This window comes from Zingiber officinale, chromosome 6A (genome assembly GCF_018446385.1).
Source record: "Zingiber officinale cultivar Zhangliang chromosome 6A, Zo_v1.1, whole genome shotgun sequence".
Classification (NCBI taxonomy): domain Eukaryota; kingdom Viridiplantae; phylum Streptophyta; class Magnoliopsida; order Zingiberales; family Zingiberaceae; genus Zingiber; species Zingiber officinale.
The window spans coordinates 73,342,844-73,365,826 of record NC_055997.1 but is presented as its reverse complement, the minus strand read 5'-3'; the positions used below and the strand labels follow the sequence as shown (position 1 = coordinate 73,365,826).

The 22,983-nt window shown below is 37.3% G+C and overlaps 1 long non-coding RNA gene across 3 annotated transcripts; it reads left to right on the top strand.

Moving 5' to 3' along the window:
- The first annotated feature begins 7,838 nt into the window (after positions 1-7,838).
- LOC121996561 lies at positions 7,839-11,777 on the top strand. 3 transcript variants are annotated; one of them, XR_006116116.1, is made up of 6 exons: positions 7,839-8,329; positions 9,056-9,127; positions 10,081-10,200; positions 10,928-11,087; positions 11,430-11,545; positions 11,622-11,777. It is a non-coding gene; the product is annotated as an uncharacterized LOC121996561 (long non-coding RNA). The 3 variants fall into 3 exon arrangements; XR_006116115.1 differs by having other exon boundaries at positions 11,430-11,777; XR_006116117.1 differs by lacking the exon at positions 9,056-9,127 and having other exon boundaries at positions 7,840-8,329; positions 11,430-11,777.
- The last annotated feature ends 11,206 nt before the right edge of the window (positions 11,778-22,983 follow it).

Below are 22,983 nucleotides of genomic sequence, written 5' to 3'. Positions count from 1 at the left end.
ACTTTATCCGGAAGAAATCAAATGTATAAAACTAAACAAACTAAAATAATTCTCTTTTCATAAGTAGAGAATGAATTTGATGGATCAAGACAAGTCATACATAGCAACAACTCCGTGTTCAACTCCTTAAAGTGACTATTCAACCCTTGAAGTTGTAAATCTATCATTTCATAAAACATTTTCAATGTGATGATAGTGAAGATTTGTCCTTCCTTCAATATTTCATGACTACCTCATATTTAACACAAAATAAAGAAACTTCATTCAGTAATAAATCTCAACCATCATCTCTCATGGTTTGTAGTTGATGTTTACTTGATCTTACAAGAATGACATTTATGATGTCTTGATCTTTTCTTTGCAAAGTTTAAGACAAATCATTTGTGACTCTCAAGATATTCTTCATTAAATGCATCTGAAATATGAATTCATATTTTTCCCATCAATTCTAACAGATTATTTGCTTAGTCCTTTACCTGCGATCTTTTCCCTTTTCTTCAATAATTAAACAGACATCGATAACTAAATGATACAAGCATATCAAACTCAACAATGTATTATAATGTGAACTCCAATGTATTCTCCTACTCTTTTCTTCTCTTGATTCATACCTCGAACAGTGAAAATATTTTGGTGCCCCACGCTGAGTAAGTCACAGTTTTGATATAAAAGACAACTAGGTTAAATTAGGCTTTGTGGATTTGATATTTTGTATATAAGTATACAAGGACTTAAGAAAACATAAGGAGTTGAGTAGAAGATATAGCAAGCGAGAAGGAGTGCACATAAGTGAGTCGACGGGCTTAGTGCATATGAGGGACGAGGAGCTACGGAAGAGTACTTCGATGGTGCAAGAAGGACACGCGAGGCGCATTTGAGGGACGAGAAGCCGTGAGAAAGCCTACTCAAGCAGAAGGTCAGAGTTGGGTTCGAGTAAGCTCAACTCCAGACAACCAGAGCATCACCTAAGCAAGTGGAATGGGGAATGGTCAACTTTTGAGGTTGACCATTCCAGGCACCCCGAATTACTCAAGGCGCCTCAGATGACTTGAGGTGCCTCAAATGACTAGAAGGAGCTATTGCGGAGCTAATAAGTAGCAGAGTCCATGTCAACCAACTTGAGGTGCCTCTAATTGGCCAAATCAACTAGAAAGACATTGCAATGTAGATCACACTCAGTCGAACTGAGGCGTCTCCGATCAACTAAAGCATCTCAGATGTGTCATGTTAGCAAACAACTATTTTCCACCATAAGGCTATAAAAAGAGCTTTTGAGCTCAAAATTAATATACACACTCTGTATTTTGATTTTAAAAAATTGTACTTTCAACTCTTGCTTTCAAGCACTATAAGGAGTTACTCCCGCCTCTAACCTTGCTCGAAGATGGAGATATTAGTACACTTCCATTGTCTTGGATTAGCAACTATCTAGTTGCAAACCAAGTAATTTCTTTGTCTCTTCTTTTATGTTATTTTATTCAAACTTCTAGTGTGTGTCTTTGCTAAGTTAGCTAGCAAGAAATAAGTTAAATTCCAATTGCAGGGTTATTCATCCCTATTGGGACCTTGATGCCTGGCTAGAGGAGGTGAATAGACGGTCTACCCCAAATCGTTTGTTTGCTTTCTACACTCATTAGCACACAGCAGAAATACAAATATACAGGCTAAACTAAAACAAGAAAGCAAACCTAACATGTTGATTTACATGATTCGAATATTAGAGCTTCTACTCCACGGTTGTCCGTAAGGTAGACGATCTCTCAATCCATCGATGGATTAATCCCCAGAACTTCGGCTAGCTTGATCCTCCTTTTCGGTGGATAAACGTCACTACAATCTCTTGATCACACATAAGGATCACACTGAGAGCTTTGGAGACTCTAATAGGCTTAAACCAAGTCTATTGTCATCACCCAAGCCAACCATCCCAAGCTCCATTATATAGATCTTGGGGGAAAACATCCAAGTTGTTTCCCCACTACAGTCAACTGGTAAAGTCACCAGTCGATTGGCCTCTGTGGAAAATCGACCGTTACACCCTAACAGCTCGATACTAATCGATTAGTGTCAGGACCAGTCGACTGATCCACTTCAGTTTTGAGAATATAAACATTATGTTCGCTCCCACCAGTCGACTGGTAAAGTCACCAATCGACTAGTAAACCCTAAATCTAGGATTTTACCCCGAGTACAATCTCTTATGTACGTATCCTCTGCCGCACAACCTCGAGCTTGCATTCTAGCCTCCTCTATCATCCTTGTGTACTTCGAATGTTTTCCCATCCTTCAGGTCTTTCCTTCAATCTTGTCCTTTGTTGTCGGGTCTTCTATTGCCAAGAGCTCCATGCTCCGGGACTTTAACTTTGCTAAGTTAGACTTGGACTTACGTTGCTAAGACTATACATTTGGACTTACACCGCCAAGCCTTCACACTTGGATTTTATCTTGTTGTACCTGCATCCTGTACACTCACAAACGCATATCAAATATAACAATAACCTAACTTAACATTTGCCTAAATATCAAAACCTAGGGTCATACCGATTGCTCTAATAATCTTCTTTTTGATGTTTGGCAACTCATTTGAGTTAAGGAAACATATAATACAATAACATGCAAATAAATATACAATCTACTCATGCATATATCATGAAACCTAATCCTAGGCTTCCCCTTGAGCTAGGATTTCTCGCAAAGGTATTTAGGTTTCCCACTTAAACTTAAACTTCTCCCCCTTTGCCAGACATTAAAAGGAACTCCAACAATATTCCAATATTGGACTCTTTAACCTCTAATGACCATAATTATCATGTCGTAATCCCCCATAAGATTACATATATATAAATCATCGTTTTAGTCATTTTCTATTGTTGAAAAATAGTTTCAGATTGTATCAGTCGACTGACCTCATCAAAACAACCTCACATAACCATTTTATGTTCAATGAATAGTATTACCAGTCGATTGGATCTGAGCTAGTTAACTGGCAGCTATTTTTAGCTCAAACTACATTCTGAACCCGATTTCATAAATGCACTAATAATTCCACAAATCTTTAAAAATTTCTAAATTTTGTGGAGAGATCTGTTTTACCCTTGTCTACTTGGAAAAAATATATTCATTATGGATCCCATGATTGACATAAAATCTAAAATCATCTAAATGGTTCTATTAAACTTTGACTTAAAGTCTTAGTTTTGGCTCTCTCTTGATGTATCTGCCTATACTAAATCATAATACATCACTGGCATTAGTTAATATGACATATATACATCTAAAATCAATTATCATGCAATATGAACTTCATTCATATTCTCATGTATGAATCTCATCTTTCTATGTGCCAACTAATTAGATTAGAGACTCAAGTCCATCTCTAATCCATTTGGCATATTCCATGACCCCATATAATATCACAAGCAAGGTCCACTTGAGATCCATTGACCATGGATCCCAATTTGAGTCTTTGAGCTTTTGTTGGAGCTCTTAACCCTAGCCACCTCCTTATGTAACTCATCTAAAAATATGAGGTTACAACGGTGCACCTCAGGTGACACTTGGCCTATAAACTTGACCTTCCTAACCTTACATATCATATCCTTGGTTAATTTTTCCTCATCCTTAAATGACTTTCCTTTGTCATTTCTTAACCATTTCTTGCTATAGTCATATACTGCCCTAGCATATGACTCTTTTCTAATCTTGGAGGATTCCCCCTTGTCATTTGCAGTTGCAATCATTATATATGACCTTCTTTTAACCTTAGGGAACTCTACTGTGGCATACCCGCCAAAGTGCTCCATGGGTAACTTCCCCTTACCCTTGTTTGATGAAGACTAATATGTTGGTGAAATTTACACTAATGGTCTAACTCAGGTTTTGATAAATGATAAGTGAGTTAAGTTAGGTGTTATCATAATTTAACCTTGTTACCAAATATCTAGGGTTGACTAACTTGACAGGGCAAGAGGACTTGAAACCAAGCAAGAAGTCTAGTCGGAATGTTCGATTCCCAAGTGGTAAAGTCCGGATGTGCGATTTCGGCAAGATCGTGATGTGCGATTCCCGAGTGGCGAAGTTCGGATGTACGATTCTGATAGGAAGACTGCTAAACATAAATTTTGTCGCAAAATGGGTATCAAAAGAATTAAGTGACCGAATCCATTCTACACTAATGTAGCATAGAGATGACTCGGGTCGTCTCCCAACGAATGTAGCAATGATGGTATCTTAGGATTAATTTGTTTGTGATCTTTGGGTTTTGATAGGGTAATGGGGGTTTTGGGTTTTGATACTAAACCTAACAAATGATATAGCAAAACATGTATGAAATTTAATCTAATGAAATGAGCCACATCTTATATATCCATTAATAGTGATCCCACGCCCCCACGGGCGGGATCAACCGGTTATGACATGGTATTCTTGCAACATGGGTCGGGAGGTCGAAGGTCTGCGGCAGCAATTGCGATAACATCAATATCTGTCCGTGCTAAACACCTTCGACCGCCATGTCATCGCCGGGCCCGTATTCACCGTGATTTACTCCCTCTCATACTCGTGGGGCAGGGGTGAGGGGGCCGCTGGGCGGCGGGACCCGCCTTTTGCAACATTAATAGTGATCCCACAACACATTGTCACTCTACACTATGATTTCACCATAAATGGAGCTAAACTAAGGAATGAAATACAAAGACAAATATAAAACTAAACTAACCTAACTACTGCATATTGACTTGAAAAGAAGCTAAACGTAACAAAGCTAAAACATGAACAAAACTAGAGAAAAACAACATGTAATAGAAATCCAACCATTTGTCACATGGAAGGAGATCTACTCATATATGTGAACATGAACAGATAAGAAGTAACAACAACTGAAAATTGAAATTAACTAAAACTAATTCAGATTTATGAAACTGAACAGCAACAAGAACAGATAATCTCAGCTAGAAATTAGAAAGAACAGAAACAAAATTGTGATCTAGGGAAGGAGATAAACCCAAGTGAGCTAGGATTATCCCAAGCACTCACTGAATTGGATGAAGATGTTTGGATCTTCAAATGATCGGTTCTTATCCAGTGACACAGCAAGAACAAGAAATTGATGCAGCAACCGTGAAAACCAATGGAAGTAGAAGCAAACACTCCTAACCAATTGGATGCATTCAGATCTTCAAGGAAGACGATCGCTGGCTGGAAGGAGAGGGAATCGAGATCAAACCTCTAGATCACTCCACTTCACGGCCTCTTCTTCTTCGCTCAAGAATTGCGGCAGAATTGGCTTCCAGATCTGGATCAGAGGGATGAAGTGGCGTCGTTGGCGGTAGAGAGGATGATGACCAAAGGAAGGGAAGTGCCCTTGACCTCAGAAGATCGCCAGCGGTGGAAATCGGAAGAAGATCGCTCTCCTCTGCTTCGCACGATCACGCTCCATCTATAGCAAATTGATGAACGAAGAACCCCACTGTAGCTTCTCATTTGAACTCATCTCAGATTTGAATGGATGGTCTAGAATGCTTCAGATCTTGATCAACGGTCGGATCAATTCAGATCTGGATCAGAAGCTCTAGATCTTAATCGATGGCTGTGATCTACTTCCCCTTGGTTTGGATGGACCAGATCTTTGATGGATGGCTCAGATCTCTCTTAATCTTGATGGACGGTTTAAATGGCTCTAAAGCTTGATCTCCTTGTTTAGTCTTAGATTTGAGCCCAAATTTAGTTTGATCTGATCAAGTTAATACCCCTTTGATCCTACAAAGATCATATTTGAATATTAACATCAAATATCGTAATAATGAGATAGTTTGCAATTAAGTCTAAGAATAAATGCAATTCATGAAATGTGATGTAAGTATGAGTTTAGCTTATGAGAAGATCATAAAAGAATGCATTTATGAATCAAAATATTGTAATAAAATCATGGTTATCAAATCCCCACACTTATTCTCGTTCTTCCCGAATGAGCAAACTAAATAGAAGAAAACAAACTAGAAACCATCTTCCTAATATTTTCCTAGCAATACTTAGAAGATGGTAAAAAGAATTTAACTAAGATCATCTAAAGATCATAAACAATCATGAATTCAATCCAAACAATAATTAGTAAGTATGATGGTTTCAATTCAATTGAAAAACTAAGTAAGATGCAATCTCACAAGGTATTCACCTATTCTAACTCTCACACTCAAACATGTATATAAATGGGGCTCAACTCAATGCCACTCATAACATTTCATTACCATAAGCTTGCTCATTTTCTACTTCTCCACCAATATAAAGCATAGCATACATGAATCAAAAGGATTTATTGTGAATTGCAATGGAAATAAAAAGAATTAAGTGAAGTGAACAAAATGGCAAAAGAAAGGGAATCAATGAAGAAATGAGAGTATTAGAGGAATACACTTGATGAGTTGACCAATTTGAGATGTATCAAAGAATTTATAATGGGGAATAAAGAACACCATTTGTCGATGCCAAAACAAAAGATCAAGCTAAGCTCTTTTTCAATTTGATCACTACCATAGAATCTTGGCACACTATCCTCTCTATTTGATACTCTTCATTGCTACTTTTTTTTTTACACTTCAATTTCAGAATTTGGAAACTCAAATAATCTCACATCACCTTATGAAGAAGAGTCCCCCCCCCCCCCCCCCCCAACACTTAAAATATTGTCTATCTCGAACAATGCAACATATCATACTATCTAATTACTTGATACTCTCTCCACACTTGATACTCTCTTTATTTGCCACTGTTTTTTTTTCACACTCCCCCCTAACACGTCTCAGCCACAGCAAATATCAAGTTCTTCCCCAGAATGAAAAGAGACTGAATTCATGATGTTACTAATCAAAAACATCATAGAGGTTTGGCACTAAACATGCACTTGGTGGTTTCATTTCTACAATTCTGCAAAATTCCAGAACTTCTACAATTCCTGTTAACATCCCAAAATTTATCAGAGGAATCCACAAGACAAGCTCAGAATTCTAGAAATCAGATTCAATTTTAGGTTCTTGTTCAGTTCAACAACCACTTGATCCAACTAACTATAGCCAAATCAGTAAGCCCATAATGTGAATTTCATTGAAATCAATGAATTAGAACCAAAATTTTCAGAACCTTGAAATTCTGTACACTTTCAACCTCTATTGTATAGAGCTTTCATTTAAAGCATCCTCAGTTAGTAGCAGCAAGAAGAAAGAAAAGGTTCTAACAATTCAATTAGTATTCAACTTTTGCAAACAACCTTACGAATTAGAATTCAGTTTCAAAAACTCATTTCCATTTCCTCTGTTTTCTGATTCTTGCTGAATTTAGGGAGCTCTCTAAGATGGAATTCATATATTCAATCCCTGAGTTAAAGTCCAGATTTAGGAGTCACTTTGAAACTAGAAGAAAATATCACAGACTAGCAACTTCTTCATTTGAATATCAGATTTCATAACTTGGAGAAGCTATCAGAAGTGAGGCTGGTTTTCTGAAATGTGGAGCTAGATTTTAATTCTTGACTTGGAACCACTACAACAAAAACCCTCATAGACATCGGTGGAACAACAACGGTTTTAAGCAAAAACCGATGTCTTTGAGTATTTTACACCGGTTTTTCCAAAAACCGGTGTCTATGAGCGCAGATTTTCGTTCATAGACATCAGTTTTTTTAGCTGATGTCTATGAGCGTCTTTTTTCGTATATAGACACCAATTTTAACATCGGTTTTTAAAATCCGGTGTCTATGATAAATAAAATAATTTAACTTCCCCTCCAATACTTAGCCAAAATTTGTAACACTTCACTCTTCCTTCCAAACCTAAACCTATATTGCGTCGTCCTTCCCCTTCCTAGATCGACGCCCCTTCCTCTCCCGATCAGGATCAACACACGACTCCCTTGCTTCTCCTTCCAACCACACCGCATCTCCTCCAACTCCTCGCTTTTGGTGAGAAGAGGTTGTCTGTGTGCCTTGGAGTCGTCGCCGGGTCGCTAGAAGTCGTCCTCCTCCACTCTTTCTCAATCCCATATCTGGTAACCTTGATTCCTCATCTCCTTCTTCCGATCTGATCCCTCCTTGTCGATCCTCGTGTGGCCATGACTGATCGGAGCTCCTTGCTCGTTGATTTTGTTGCTCGGTCGACATGGTGAGGGGGAAGATGCAGATGAGGAGGATAGAGAACCTGAGCAGTTGGCAGGTGACCTTTTCCAAGCACCGGAGAGGCCTTCTGAAGAAGGCCTTTGAGCTCTCTGTGCCCTGCGATGCTGAGATCAGCCTCATCGTCTTTTCATCCCGTGGGAAGCTCTACGAATTCGCCAGCTCCAGGTCGACCCTCCTCCTCCTCTCTCCCTCTCTCTCTCTCCATCTCCTCTTCCTGCTGTTCGATTCAGTTTCTTTTTAGCTCGCTCTTGTTCAATAGCTATTTCCGTTGAGATTTCTTCATTTGGCCATCCACTTGCTAATTTTGTCGTGGTTTTGATTTTCTTTTTAAGGTTGTCCAGTTTTTTTTCTGTTTGTTTGCTCTTTTTTACTTCTCCACAGCTTACTAGTTCGATGAATATAGTGAAGTTTTACTTTTTTCATGAAAATAATTTCTGTTTGTTTGCTCTTGCTGCCAACATCCTCCGCAAGCTTCGCAAGTAGCACCCTCGATGTATTCTTTGTTCTCGTTCTACTTCTACTATTCCATTTTCCCCCTTTCCTCTTGATTTCCAGCCTTGTAATCTACTTCTACTCTTCTTTTTGCCCTTTTTACCCCTTTCCTTTGATTGCCAATCACTCTTCAAAGAATTGAAAGTATATTAGAATAGATTATCGATTCACTCCTCAGCTTGCTTTCACGGTGAGCAAGAGGAAAGATTAATTTTGCCATAAGAAATAATCAATATTAATTTTAGAAAGTTAAAATGAAGTTAAAATATCAGAAATCGGTTAATTTAGTTTTTGATAAAATTAATCCATATTTGTTCGGTTTAGTTTATTTGATGTTTATCCTAAAATTCAATCAGTTAATTCAAATACATTTAATTTATTCTTTTTTTCCTGTGATAGGCAAGAGCAGGTGTAATTTTTTTACCTGTACAACCCAAGAGAGCTAAAGGATGCGTGCAGTCACGTCACGCCGTATGGACACACAGCTGGAATTAATTAAACAAAATATACTTTGTTTACACTTCTAACATGCTAGCTTTTATCTTAACTACATATCAAAGTTCTTTAACATAATGTTGCCTTGGCCTTGAGGTAGGCTCCACGAGAATGTACAAGATAATTATTGAACTATCATTACTTTGTAGGTTCATGCATGACTGAAATTTGCTCATGCTGTTATAGCTAGCACTATAGATTGCTTATCATCAGATTAGTCAATATAGTCAATTGACTAATCTAGCAGTTCTAGTCCAATGACTTTGTATTCCTAGGAAGTTAGGATTTCAATTGAAACATGATCAGTCATATCACCTATGTATAACCTTAGTGTTCTCACCATCTGTTCACTGCTATAGGACAGTCATTTCATGATGTTTGCTTGTGCAGAAACTACTGAATCAGTCATATCACCTATGTATAAGCTATTCATTTTCTTGGAATTATTTACCAAAGACCTGATGGATGTTTCTATCTTCTAATATGTAAATTTGCTGTTTTGTGATGTGACGTTAGCTAAGTATGGATTTTTTTTTCCCTCTGATACCATATTACTCCCCCCTACAATTATTGTACCAGTTCCTAATATATCATTCTTTCACATGGTCTACTTTTCATGTTTGCCATGTTTTGTGGTGGCTCTTATCTTTCAAGGAAATTTCATGCCGTTTGACAACATATAATTATAAGAGACTGTTATCATATCTAATTTAACTATCATTTCATTCTTGATGAGCCAAGGAAATCAAATCGGTTGCAAGGAATAGCAGTACAAAATCTAAGATATATAAAATTTTAGACTTATTTGATTTCATTTTTTAATTAGTCAAGACCTTGCCCAACTCTTCATCACAGCACAGTCAATTTCATTCTTGTTGTCATTGGGCAACATGTGTATTCATTGTGGTATTTTTGTGTGAACTTTTCAGACTGGCAAACTGCTGAAGGAGGCAGATAAAGAAATTGGTCATCAGAAAACGATTACCTCCCTATCAAAATCTACAGATGGCTCTCATTTTCTAACAGGTTCTTCAGATAAGTTTGCCAAGGTGACAACCACTTTTATCTAGAGTTTTTTACCTCACACTTCAATTTTTTGTTTACTTCATAAATTTCATTTATCTCACACTGTTACATCTATGCCGAATTTAGAAGAATTAGTGTTGTTTGTACGTTTCGACTCCACTTTTTCTTTGTCCATTCTATCGCAATCAATAAAATCTTAGAAATATGAAAGGAGTTTTATGTGCTAGTGTATGCATAAGGTTTACTTTATTTATCCATTACCTTTCTGAGCAATTTTGGTTCTTTTCTTCTCATACTCGCCCATCAGAGTAGTCTGAGGATTGAATTTTGTAACTTAATGAGGGCATTTCTAGGATGTTGTTCTGCTGTAGATAAATATCTGGAATTTCTTAAGATGACCTGGGGGACAAGTTCTTGTTCTTTGTTTGGTGAATTAGTGTATTTTTCTTTGATCATATTTTAAGTGTTGCAAATTTGTTGTTTCAGAAGTTCCAGGTGTTGAAGTTTTGGTATCTGTTTATATTTTGGGTTAAGTTTCTAATATGTATATATGTATTTTGCCAAAAAAAAAATCTGAAAGACATCTAAAGATTCTTGTCAAAATTTTAGTTTTTTTCTGTAGTTGTTAATTCCTGTCAAAGTTTTGACCATTGAATTGTGGTAGAGGATTGATACTTATCAGCATATAAATAATATGTAATGCATTAATTGTATGTCAAATTTGTAGTATTCACTCTTTTCTTTTGCTAGATGTCGGGAAAAGCAGAGGAAGGAATCCTTTTGGCTCCTAACAGTTAATCGCAAGCTTAGTGCTATGAATAAACTGTTAATGGAAGAAAATGATCGGCTGCAAAAGCAGGTGTCTGAACTTGTTTATCAGAATGGCCATATGCGCCAGCAAGTGCAAAATGTATGTATGCTTAAACTAAGCTTATCATACTTTCTGAAGTGCCTATCACAAAAAAAATGCAATGTTCTTGTTTGAATTATTTTCTTATTGTATTTGTTATCGTATCTATCAAATATTTTCATCTTTTCACTCCATCTAGTACAAGAACTAAATATGTTATCTATCTGTTTCGACTTGGATAGGTAGTTCCTCACAGCTGCTGTTATTTTGGCAATCCATTATGAACAATAATGTAATTTTATGAAATATTTGTCATATTTCAATTTCAATTCTGAAAACACACACTAAACTCTGTTGTATGAAGTTTGTAATCGATCTTACTATTTGTCACTAAACATTCAGGCATCTATGACAACAAGAAACACCAGTTGTGAGTCTGTGATTACAAGCGGTCAGTTTTACCATCAGCAAAACTTAACGGCTCAGCCTCCTCAAAGAGATGCTAATAACCCAACCAGGTAACAAGTGTGGTAAAGGATTCTACTTGGGTGAGGAATGATTTACAAAGAATCACTAATCAGTTGTCACCCTCAGGACATCAAACAAGCAGAGGTGCCCATCCAGTAATAGATAAAGAGAATTGTCTATTAACAAATAAAACTACTGGGGAAGATTTAGTTAAATCTCTGCACAGAGCAAGAAGGATAACGTTGGCACCAGTAAGAAGAATATTTGTGTACTATCTATTACCTTTTGATGTTGTAAAAATAATAGTTATGTGTAATTTATGGATACTGACTTGATGTGTACAATATCTATTATCTTTTTATGTTGTAAGAAGAATATTTATGTGTTGGTTATATGGATATTGACTTGGTGTGTTTAGATACATCGGTGCATTTTTATTTGCGATTTTCTTAGTGAATTAATAATATTAACTTAATTTTATGATTTGCTTGGTGATAATATTGATTTTTCACTATTTCAGAAATTGAATTTGTGTCGTTAAACAATACTGATATTACATCGACTTTCCACCGCTGCAAAACCGGTGTCATTAACTAATATTACATCGGTCGTATACCGCTGCCAAAACTGGTGTTATTAACATATAATATTACATCGGTTTTACATTCGATGTCGTTAAGTGATACTACACCGGTTATAACCCGATGTCTAAAATGGCTGACCTTTTACATCGCCTTCATAGACATCGGTCGAAAATGTAATAGACACCGGTGGAAAACTGATGTCTATAAGGGTTTTTGTTGTAGTGAACTCTTGCAGTTCAGGGCCTTGTAAAAGAGATATTACCATTTGAAAATGGGTAACTAAGAGCTTCATCTTAGTGTTTAACTAGTCAGGAATTTCCAGCACGCGATTGGCACAACAAACTAAGATCAATACATTCATTCGACAACTTCATAGTTTCATTTATTGAATTTTTCTCTTTACATTTCTCTTCCTCCATTTATCTCTTCAAGAAATTCTCATGCATAATAATGGGAAAACCATGAGATCAGTTCAACTATCCAACAACTCATATCCACTCTAGTTTAGACCTCAACCACAACCAATTCCACTTAAGCAATGAATCCAATTATCTCAGTTCTCTGAATCTAGATTTTAAGTTAGTTTCAAGACTACCAAGCTACAGTTCACAACCTTCCTTTTGAATTCGTACAAAGATCACACAAGAACATTTGCTTCATGAAAGCTTAAGAATTGTGATACTCAAAATCAATTCAAAGAATAATTTCCAGAACTCGCAACAAACTTCTGCAATTTAGATTTCAGAATTTCAGAAATAGAATTTTAGTGTCTCCTCAATTTAACCATAGAGAATTTAGTTTGGAATAAGGCATCATTTAACACTAACTTGATATGAGTAGAGATTCACTTTGTTTCTGGTTAGAGATAGCTGGAAGATTTGGCACAAAAACAAGGTTACCATTTTTTTTCTCTTCTCTGAATTCTACCTCTTTGTAATTCAGTTCTTAGCATTTCTTCTAGAAATAAAGCTGCTGGTCCCCTTGCTGATCAAGTGTTCTTCATTGGGCCTCATATTAACATTGGGAAGCTTCCCTTAGCAGCAACAATCATGCCAACTTGCTGATTCCTTGCACTACAGTGGAGCTGGGCAATTTCAGGAACCCCTTCCATTGTAATTGCATGCTTTGAATCATGGAAGAATTGATCTTTTACACTCAATGGTACTGAAAAATCAGGTACTCCTCTTGTTATTTTACTGATTGGAAGCTTGCACAAGCTGTTTATATGAAAAAAACAATTAATCCCTGCATATCCTTTCAAGCACTCTAATTTCTGCATTCCAACACTTTAGTTACAGAATCTGAACTAGAAAGAACTTAAGCTTGAATCATATAGGGTAAGTTTAGGATAAGACTTCATTTGGCACTAAATTGATTGAAACTTAAGCACACATAAATAGGTTCCTGTTAATGCATTGTTTTTCCACTTCTGATCAGTTTACTTCTTATCGAATTCCTTCCTCCTTTTCTTTCTATCCAATAGAAAATACTCATCACTTGTTTCTTGGAATGTTCTTAAAGGTTACAATAGAGTTCGACAATTGTGAAAAACTGAATTGCAATTCACAATATTTTCATTTTTTTTCTTGACAGAATTTAGATTCCTGAAATTGACTTGGCATTCTAAAAATAATTAATCATTCTCCCAACTTATATTGTCGTCAAGATTCAGAAACTCTGCTCTTGAAGTTGTCACTAATCAGAAATTCCAGTTAATCTTGGCACACAACAGCTCCTTCAAATTTTTATCTTCTTTTGTTTTATGTAATGCAACTCTCTACATTTAAGATTCTACATAGCTAATGATTCCATTGTCTATCTCATATACTTCATTGGAAGGAAGGTCATCACTAATGTCAAGCACTCACATTAACATTTCAAAGCTTTCTTATCAACAAAATCAGTAATCATTTTCATGCTGAACCTTCAAACTTGGAGCAATTCTGAACATCCATGAAGCACATAGCAGAAACTTCCAAGTTCAGCAATTCAAAAATCAATTTCAATTTTTAGCAGTAACCTAAATTTCCTTTCCAGCTTATACCTTTCCCAGAAAAGGTTTCAATCCATGATTAAATGATTTACAATTCCTCCTTCATGGTCTGTTAGTATTCTGGACACCTCTGAATTCTGAAATTCCTGTACAAAAACTGCAATTGACACAACTTGGTTTCTTTGTACAGAAAAACAACTTCCTGGATTTTATTTTTTTTTAAAAAAAAAAACTCAACCAAGATGGATTCCACAATTTTAGAATTCCAATCAATTTGTAATCCATGACCTCAAACATATGCAATTCACCCCCACACTTAAAACTTTGTCCATCTTGGTAATCTAACTCATCAAGAATATTATCCACACTCTCAATAAAAGAATGATAAGCAAAGATGATCAAAGGTTAAAATGCTAGATGAAAATATTTTAAGAAAATTATGAGGAAAGAAATTAGAAATTAGAAATTAGAAATTATGAGGGAACAAGAATGAAAAATATCCTTCATTTCCATGCATACATATACTATTGTGATTTTGAAAAAAGTAAAGCAAGTTCTAAAGTTCAATTGTTGCGAGTGCATATTACACAAAAATAGACATAAAGGATAGACATGTAGTAGTCCTCTCTAGGTAATTTTTGCAATCAAACTCAATTAATCAAAATGGAATCCACCACCATACTAACAAATATCATGCAAGTAGAGACTTCAATCATGTAAGATGACCTAAAATTGATGATCAAACTTAAAGAACTTTTACCATTTTAAAAGTATTACTAGAACAATTTCATGGAGAATTTTATTCAAAATGAGATGCTATGTATACTAAACAAAGTACAAAGTATGGAAGGAAAATGCAAATATAAAGTATGAAATTAAAGAAAAGTATAGAGCAAAAATATAAGCAAGGAACAAACTCCCCTTTATTCCGGGCAGGTCGCATCCACGTCGGTAATGAAATGGTCTTTCTCGGTGGTTGGAGTCAGTTAAGAAGTGAAATCCACCTAGGGAGTGGAATGTTATGCTTTGAAGTTAAAACCTCTCCTTCCACCATATGCTCTTTGAAAATTTGCCCCGGCGGTTGAAGATGGTTTAATTTAAGCATTCATTCTGGTAGCATATAAAGATGGAAGGTAGACATCCCTTGCAAGCATATAAGGCAAGAAAAAGATGTAACAATATTAGACCCTATAAAGCATGTGTCAAGAAATACATCACATCCAATAAAGTCAATTAATGGTACCTCTATAAAATTTTTTAATAAATCACAAGAAATACTAACTTTGTCATGTTGAAAAGTATTTGGAGGTTCTGAAATGTGATTGTGACCTCATCATCATCAAATAATAGCTCAGGCTCTGGTTTTGGCACAGGTAGTGATTCTTGGCTCCTTGCCTCCATAGCACAAGTCCATACATTCTTATCATCCACATCTAGTTAAGGTGATTCTTGTGGTATTCCTTCCAACGTGTAATCCCCTACACTTACATTATCATCTACATCAGTACTTGCATCATCAACAACATCTACAACAATAGTATCAGTAGAGCTAGAAATCCTTACAACTACAAAATCATAACAAGAAATATTAGAGGAATCCTGTGAAGTAATAAAATCAAGATCAGGTCTATCAAAAACACTACAATCCCTCTTCTCAAGCACCTCAATATTCGTAGGAATGGTCTCATCAACTCTTAAGGTAACTGATTGTCCATTTCTAAATTGTTGAGGGTTGTTGGCAGCCATGGTTTCCAAAAGTTTCATAGCTTCATCAGGAGTTTTGTCAATCAAGGGCCCTCCACTAACTTTATCTACCATGTACAAATCAAACGGTGACAACCCATCATAAAAATGTAGGACAAGCAACTAATCACTGATTTGATGTTGAGGACAACTAGAGCAAAGTTCCTTGAATCTCTTCCAATATTCACTCAATGTCTCCTCCTTGAATTGTTGAATACCACGAATCCTCTTCCGCATAGCTATACAATCATTCTGAGCTTCTTGTAGGCTTTGATATATTATATAGGACTCAGTAAACTGACTATGTGTAACCTCGTACCTGAAATGTGAATAATCCACCATATTAGAACTATAGGTATTAGGAAATGACTCATACCTATCCTTCTGCTTCATAGGTGGGTAATACTGATGTTCAGGCTGATAGAACCGAGTCTGAGGTTGATAGTACTGATAATATGGATCCGTGGTCAAAGAACTTTCCTGTTCTTACACTGAAAACTAGCAAATAAGATCAGAAGATACAGGAACATATAAAATCAAACACATGGATATATGAACATGAAAGCAATTGAAATAATTTTTTTTTCAAATTTTTATGTTAAAAGAAAAAGAAACAATCCTAAGGTATCAAACACCGCTACAGTCCCCGTCAACGATGTCAATTTTGATAAACCTAAATTTTGTCGTCAAATGGGTATCAAAAGAATTAAGTGACCAAATCCATTCTACACTAATGTAGCATAGAGATGACTCGAGTCGTCTCCCAACAAATGTAGCAATGATGGTATCTTAGGATTAATTTATTTGTAATCTTTAGATTTTGATAGGGTAATAGGGGTTTTGAGTTTTGATTCTAAACCTAACAAATGAGATAGCAAAATACATATGAAATTTAATCTAATGAAATGAACAACGTCTTATCTATCCATTAATAGTGATCCCACAACGCATTGTCACTCTATACTATGATTTCACCATAATGGAGCTAAACTAAGATATGAAATAGCAAAGACAAATATAAAACTAAACTAACCTAACTACTGCATATTGACTTGAACAGAAGTTAAACATAATAGAGCCAAAACAAGAACAAAACTAGAGCAAAACATGTAATAGAAATCCAACCATTTGTCACATGGATGGAGATCTACTCAGATATGTGAACATGAACAAATAAGAAGTAACAACAACTGAACATTGAAACTAACTTAAACTAATTCAAATTTATGAAACTGAATAGCAACAAGAACAAACAATCTCAGTTGGAAATTAGAAAGAACAGAAACAGAATTGCGATCTAGGGAAGGAGATAACCCCCGGGTGAGCTAGGATAACCCCAAGCACTCACTGAATTGGACGAAGATGTCTGGATCTTCAGATGATCAGTTCTTACCCAGTGACACAGCAAGAACAAGAAATTGATGCAACAACCAAGAAAACTAATGGAAGTAGAAGCAAACACTCCTAACCAATTGGATGCATTCAGATCTTCAAGGAAGGTGATCGCTGTTACGCTTCTGCAAGTATACAGATACGTAGTCAGTAATAAAAGATTATCGATCCCACAAGGACTGGTTATAAGCACTAGTGATTGTTCACATAAAATTAACTAAACTACCGTTGATTGTAAGTGAACTGTTTCTTGAGAAGAAAAGAACTTGGGAAGTAGATGTGACAACTGGCAAGAGAAAGAGAGTTTTACTTGGTTTTGGAAGAGCTCTAGGAGTTCGGTTTCGTTGTGGTGGTAACTAATGCATCATGTTCTATTATTTCCTTATTGTCAATCAAATGTACTCATCAGAAGTTATAGCTACTATTCCTAAGCACTAAACAGAGAAGATCCCTGTGAAATCCTATTACGGTTAACCCCTGTCACTAGGGCACCTCAGTAGATCATAAGAATGCAAACTTGGTCGGTATCATTAAGGATAGAGATAGGGGTTTGGTTTGGTTTCTTACTTCCTTGTGGAGGAATTACCTCTCCTTTCGAGGGAGTATCCTAGATGTCCGTGAACGGGTTACTCCTGTCACTAGGCCCCCTCGGGTATACGATCTAAAATCCTCTCTTTACAAAATTAGCAATCCCAACACAATCAATTAATACGACATGGCAAAAAAGTCTCATGCATATCAAATTGAAACAAGACAAGTGAAATCATTCAAAGAGTGAAAGCATAAGCATGAATCTTACATCATAACCTATCCACAACTACTCCCTGATCCTAGAACAAAGAATCTACTCCATAGACGTAGGAGAAAAACCCGAAGACATAGTATAATTAAACATTCAATCCCCGGACAAGAAGAGAGAGGGAATAGAGATGCTTATTCAATGTCGTCGAGTGATTTTAGGATCTAATCCTTTGCTTTTGGAGTTGATGAGGTGATGGAGGTGATCTTGGATCGTCGAACAGAGGTCCGGGACGGCGTGGAATGGCACGAAGGTGTATTTCCCTCTTTCCGGCTCCCCCCTCAAGGGGAAGGGTTAAGAGCCCTTTTATAGGCTAGGGCACGAGCGTCGCACGACCCATGCCACGGTCGTGCGAGATCCACACGGCTAGCTCCTCTCCTTCTTCGGGTAGAGTGGCATGGTCGTGCGAGATCCGCACGGCCATGTCATCCTTTGTCTCTGGTCGTGAGGCACGGTCGTGCAAGGTCGCACAGTCGTGTGCTGCTCTCTCTCTCTCGGGAATGGCCACACGGTCGTGCAGGGTTGCACGGCCAGTGTCAAGATTACTGCTTTTGCTCTGATGCATCGACAATCGTCGTTTTCGCTCCAAAAGTTATCCCTGTCAACACAAAACCAAACAAAGAGCAGATCTCCGACAAAAGAGTAATTAATACTGAATAAACAATAGGAGAGATGATCGTGCGAAGAACATATACAAATAAAGCAAGTGTATGTGCGTTAAAACATGTATAAACGATCATAATATCTACACACACCAATCGCCGGTTGGAAGGAGAGGGAATCGGGATCAAACCTCCATATCACTCCACTTCACAACCTCTTCTTCTTCGCTCAAGAATCGCAACAGAATTGGCTTCCAGATTTAGATCAGAGGGATGAAGTGGCGTCGCCGACGGTAGAGAGGATGATGACCGAAGGAAGGGAAGTGCCCTTGACCTCAGAAGATCGTCGACGATGGAAATCGGAAGAAGATCGCTCTCCTCTGCTTTGCGCAATCGCGCTCCACCTGTAGCAAATTGACGAACGAAGAACCCCACTGTAGCTTCTCATTTGAACTCATCTCAGATCTGAATGGACGGTCCATAATGCTTCAGATCTTGATCAACGGTCGGATTAATTCAGATATGGATCAGAAGATGTAGATCTTAATCGATGGTTGTGATCTATTTCCCCTTTGCTTGGATGGACCAGATCCTTGACAGATGGCTCAGATCTCTCTTAATCTTGATGGACAGTTCAGATGGCTCCAAAGTTTGATCTCCTTGTTTAGTTTTAGATTTGAGCCCAAATTTGGTTTGATCTGATCAAGTCAATACCCCTTTGATCCTACAAATATCATATTTGAATATTAGCATCAAATATCATAATAATGAGATAGTTTACAATTAAGTCTAAGAATAAATATAATTCAGGAAATGTGATGTAAGTATGAGTTTAGCCTATGAGAAGATCATAAAAGAATGCATTTATGAATTAAAATATTGTAGTAAAATCATTGTTATCAAAGACCTGGTGGGTGTAATTAACATCAAGGTGGTAACTTGACATACAGTAAGTAAAGGTATGTTACTGAAGGAGAGTGATTAAGTAAGGACACGTCTCGGTTGAGGGGACTGTAGGCGTCAGTCCAATTTAGATCCATTTCAAAAACTTAATTTGAGACCCTGACTAGATCCTGGTATGGAGGACAGTATCTAAGTCATAAATTAATTATATTATTATTGTGTTAACTTTATTTTACAATTTAGATATTGTCATGTTGGACTAACCTAACTTGTAGGGCAAAAGGAGCAAAAAGTCCTGGGGTGAACAGTACCTGAGGCACCTTCAAGCATTGGAAGGTGTCTTCATACTGCTTATGAAAGGCGCTTTCAATGCTATAGAAGGCGCATTTCAAAGGATAAAATTCAGACTTCACCGCAGATAAGGAGCAACGAGTTCGGAATCAGATTTTACATGTTAGAGGTGCCTTTAAGGCTATGGAAGACGCCTTCTACACCTTATAAATGGGTGTCTCGACCAAGCTTCATTACACAACTTCCATACGAGCTTCTACGCGTCCGATTAGCTTTTTGACTATCCGACTTCTTGCTACTTCTCTACTACAACGTTGCTACACCCGACTACTACTGAGGAGCCACCGAGCTTGATCCGATAATCTTCGAAGGTGTTGGGTAACGAATTTATGATTCTGTACTTAATTATTACAAAAGGAAAGTGTAACATGTTACACTTGTCTTATTCTTTCTATTGTACTCGATCCCCTCTTCTGGTGGTTTCAGAAGAGGTATTTTAGTGGATTATCCATCGATAGATTCGTGGGACCTGGGTCTTGGAGTAGGAGTTGCCGAAGTCTCTAAACCAAGTAAAATCGAACCGTGTCTCTTACTTTTACTTGATTTTGCTTTTGTGTTTTCTTTTCGCTACATACTTATTTCAAAAAGCAAAAAGTTTTTCAAAACTACATGATTCATCTCCCTTCTCACGTGTGTCTTGATCCAACATGATTACCTTCATGCTCCTCCATTGCTTCAATCGCTCCATCTTCATGAGCGCTCCCTTCCTTAGGCACTTTGTGTGGTAATGTCCTCTTTTACCACATGTGAAGCAAATAATGTGTCACTTCTTCTTCTTGGCACTAACCTTCCTACAATCCGCATTAAATTCTAAATAAACTTTAGTGGGTTTAGGGTTTATCTTTTTTATCTTCTTGAGTCAGGGACCCTACTCTTTGCAGTGTCCCATTTTCCCACACTCAAAGCACTTGATATGGTTCTTCCCGTTCTTCTTGATAGATAAGGTTGAGGGTTGAATTTCCAAGACTTCTTCTTCACCTATCTTAGATTCTTCTTCCTCTTTTGAAAACGTGGACGGTTCCACCTCTTCTCCCTCCAAAGATGTGGCCAATTCCACTTCTTTCTCCTTATTGGATATTGAACATGTCTCCACATTTGATCCTTGTCCTCCTCTTAGATCAATGAGCCATTCTCTTTGGGCTCCTCCACTTCTTGTGCTTGTGTAGGATATTCATGAAGAGCAATCATTTTGCTCCATAGCTCATTAGTACACTTGTACTCACCTACATGTGATACAATATTAGAAGGTAATAGATTCAATACAATACTAATTATCATCTTGTCTGCCTTTGATTATAGCCTTTACTCCTCGACCCAATACTATGGCTGGAGGCGCTTCCCCTTCTTGTCCATTGGAGCTTTGAAAGAAACTTCTAATGTTGTCCAATGGTACCAATCCATTTGGAACCAGTCTCTAACCGCTTTCTCCAATATTAGAAATATTCTCGATCGTATGAAGGTGGGATTCGGATATCCCATCCTAATGGTCCTTCCGCCTCCATCTTCTTCCTCTAGCACTTGCTCTTCCCGGCAATTAGCACAATGAAAAGTGGCCTCGCTCTGATACCAATTATTGGGATCTTGATGCCCGACTAAAGGGGACGGGGTGAATAGACGGCCTACCCTAAATCATTTGTTTGCTTCCTACACTTGTCAGCGCACAGTGGAAATATAAATACAAAAGCTAAACTAAAACAAGAAAGCAAATCTAACATATTGATTTATGTGGTTCGGAGATTAGGACTCCTATTTCATGCTTGTCCATAATATGGATGATCCTTTAATCCATCGGTGGATATTATCATAATTCTGGCTAGCTTGATCCTCCTTCTCGGTGGAGAAACCTCGCCATAATCTCTTAATCACACACAAGGATCACATTAAAAGCTTTAGAGACTCTAATAGGGTTTAACCAAGTCTATTGTCGTCACCCAAACTAGTCATTCCAAGCTCTATATAGAGCTTGGGGGAAAACATCCAAGCTATTTTCCTGCTACCAGTCAACTGGGCTCTATGGAAAATCGACTGTGATACCCTAACGGCTCGATACTAATCAAATGGTGCCAGGATCAGTCAGCTGGTTCACTTCTGTTAAGAGAATAGAAATATTCTGTTCACTCCCACCATTCGACTGGTAATTTCACTAGTCAACTGGTAGATCCTAAATCTAGGATTTTATCCCGAGTATAATCTCTCATGTACTCGTCCTCGCCTACATAACCTCGACCTTATCTTCTATCCTTCTCGTTCATCCTTATGTCCCTCAAATGTTTCCCCTTAGGCCTTGCCTTAAAGAGCTTCCTTCGGCCTTATCCTTTATTATCGGATCTTCCATTGCCAAGAGCTCCTTGCTCTGGGACTTCAACCTTACCAAGTCATACTTGGACTTATATTGCTAAGACTACACTTGGACTTACACTAACAAGCCTCCACCCTTGAACTTTACTTTATTGTACCTACATCCTGCACACTCACAAGTGCATATCAACTATAACAATAACCTAACTTAACCTCTGCCTAAACATCAAAATCTAGGGTCACGCCGATTGCTCCAACAATCCCCTCTAGCTGCTCCGCCTAATTTATCAATTGGTATCAATGCACAACTGTTTTAGAAGGACTAACCGTCATCTAAAGCAACAAGGAGGATGGCTGGATCAAGCATCCATCCATCGAAATCTAAGGGAGAATTCATCTCTTGAAAATACAAAATGGAAGCATTTTTCAAAACTAATTTTGACATTATGATTTGTATTAAATTTGATTTTGAAGCACCCAAAAATGAAGACAAAGAACAACTCGAAGAACACCGCTAGAACAAAAAGAAAAGTGAAAAATTTATGGCTAGTGGTAACATAGAATTCCATTTTCTAAGCATACTATCAGCTGAAGAAGTCAACCATATTAACACATATGACTCTGCCAAAAAACTCTGGGAGAAGTTCCTAGAGCTTTATGAAGGAACCTCAGAAGCTAAGCTAGCAAGACAAAATCTGCTCAAAAATTAGCTAAGCAACCTCCAGATGGAAAGGGAGAAAAGGTAGCACAACTGCATGCCAGAGTGAAAAGATAATGACAGGGCTCAACAATCTCTAAAAAGTGGTCTCAAATTGGGATTTGC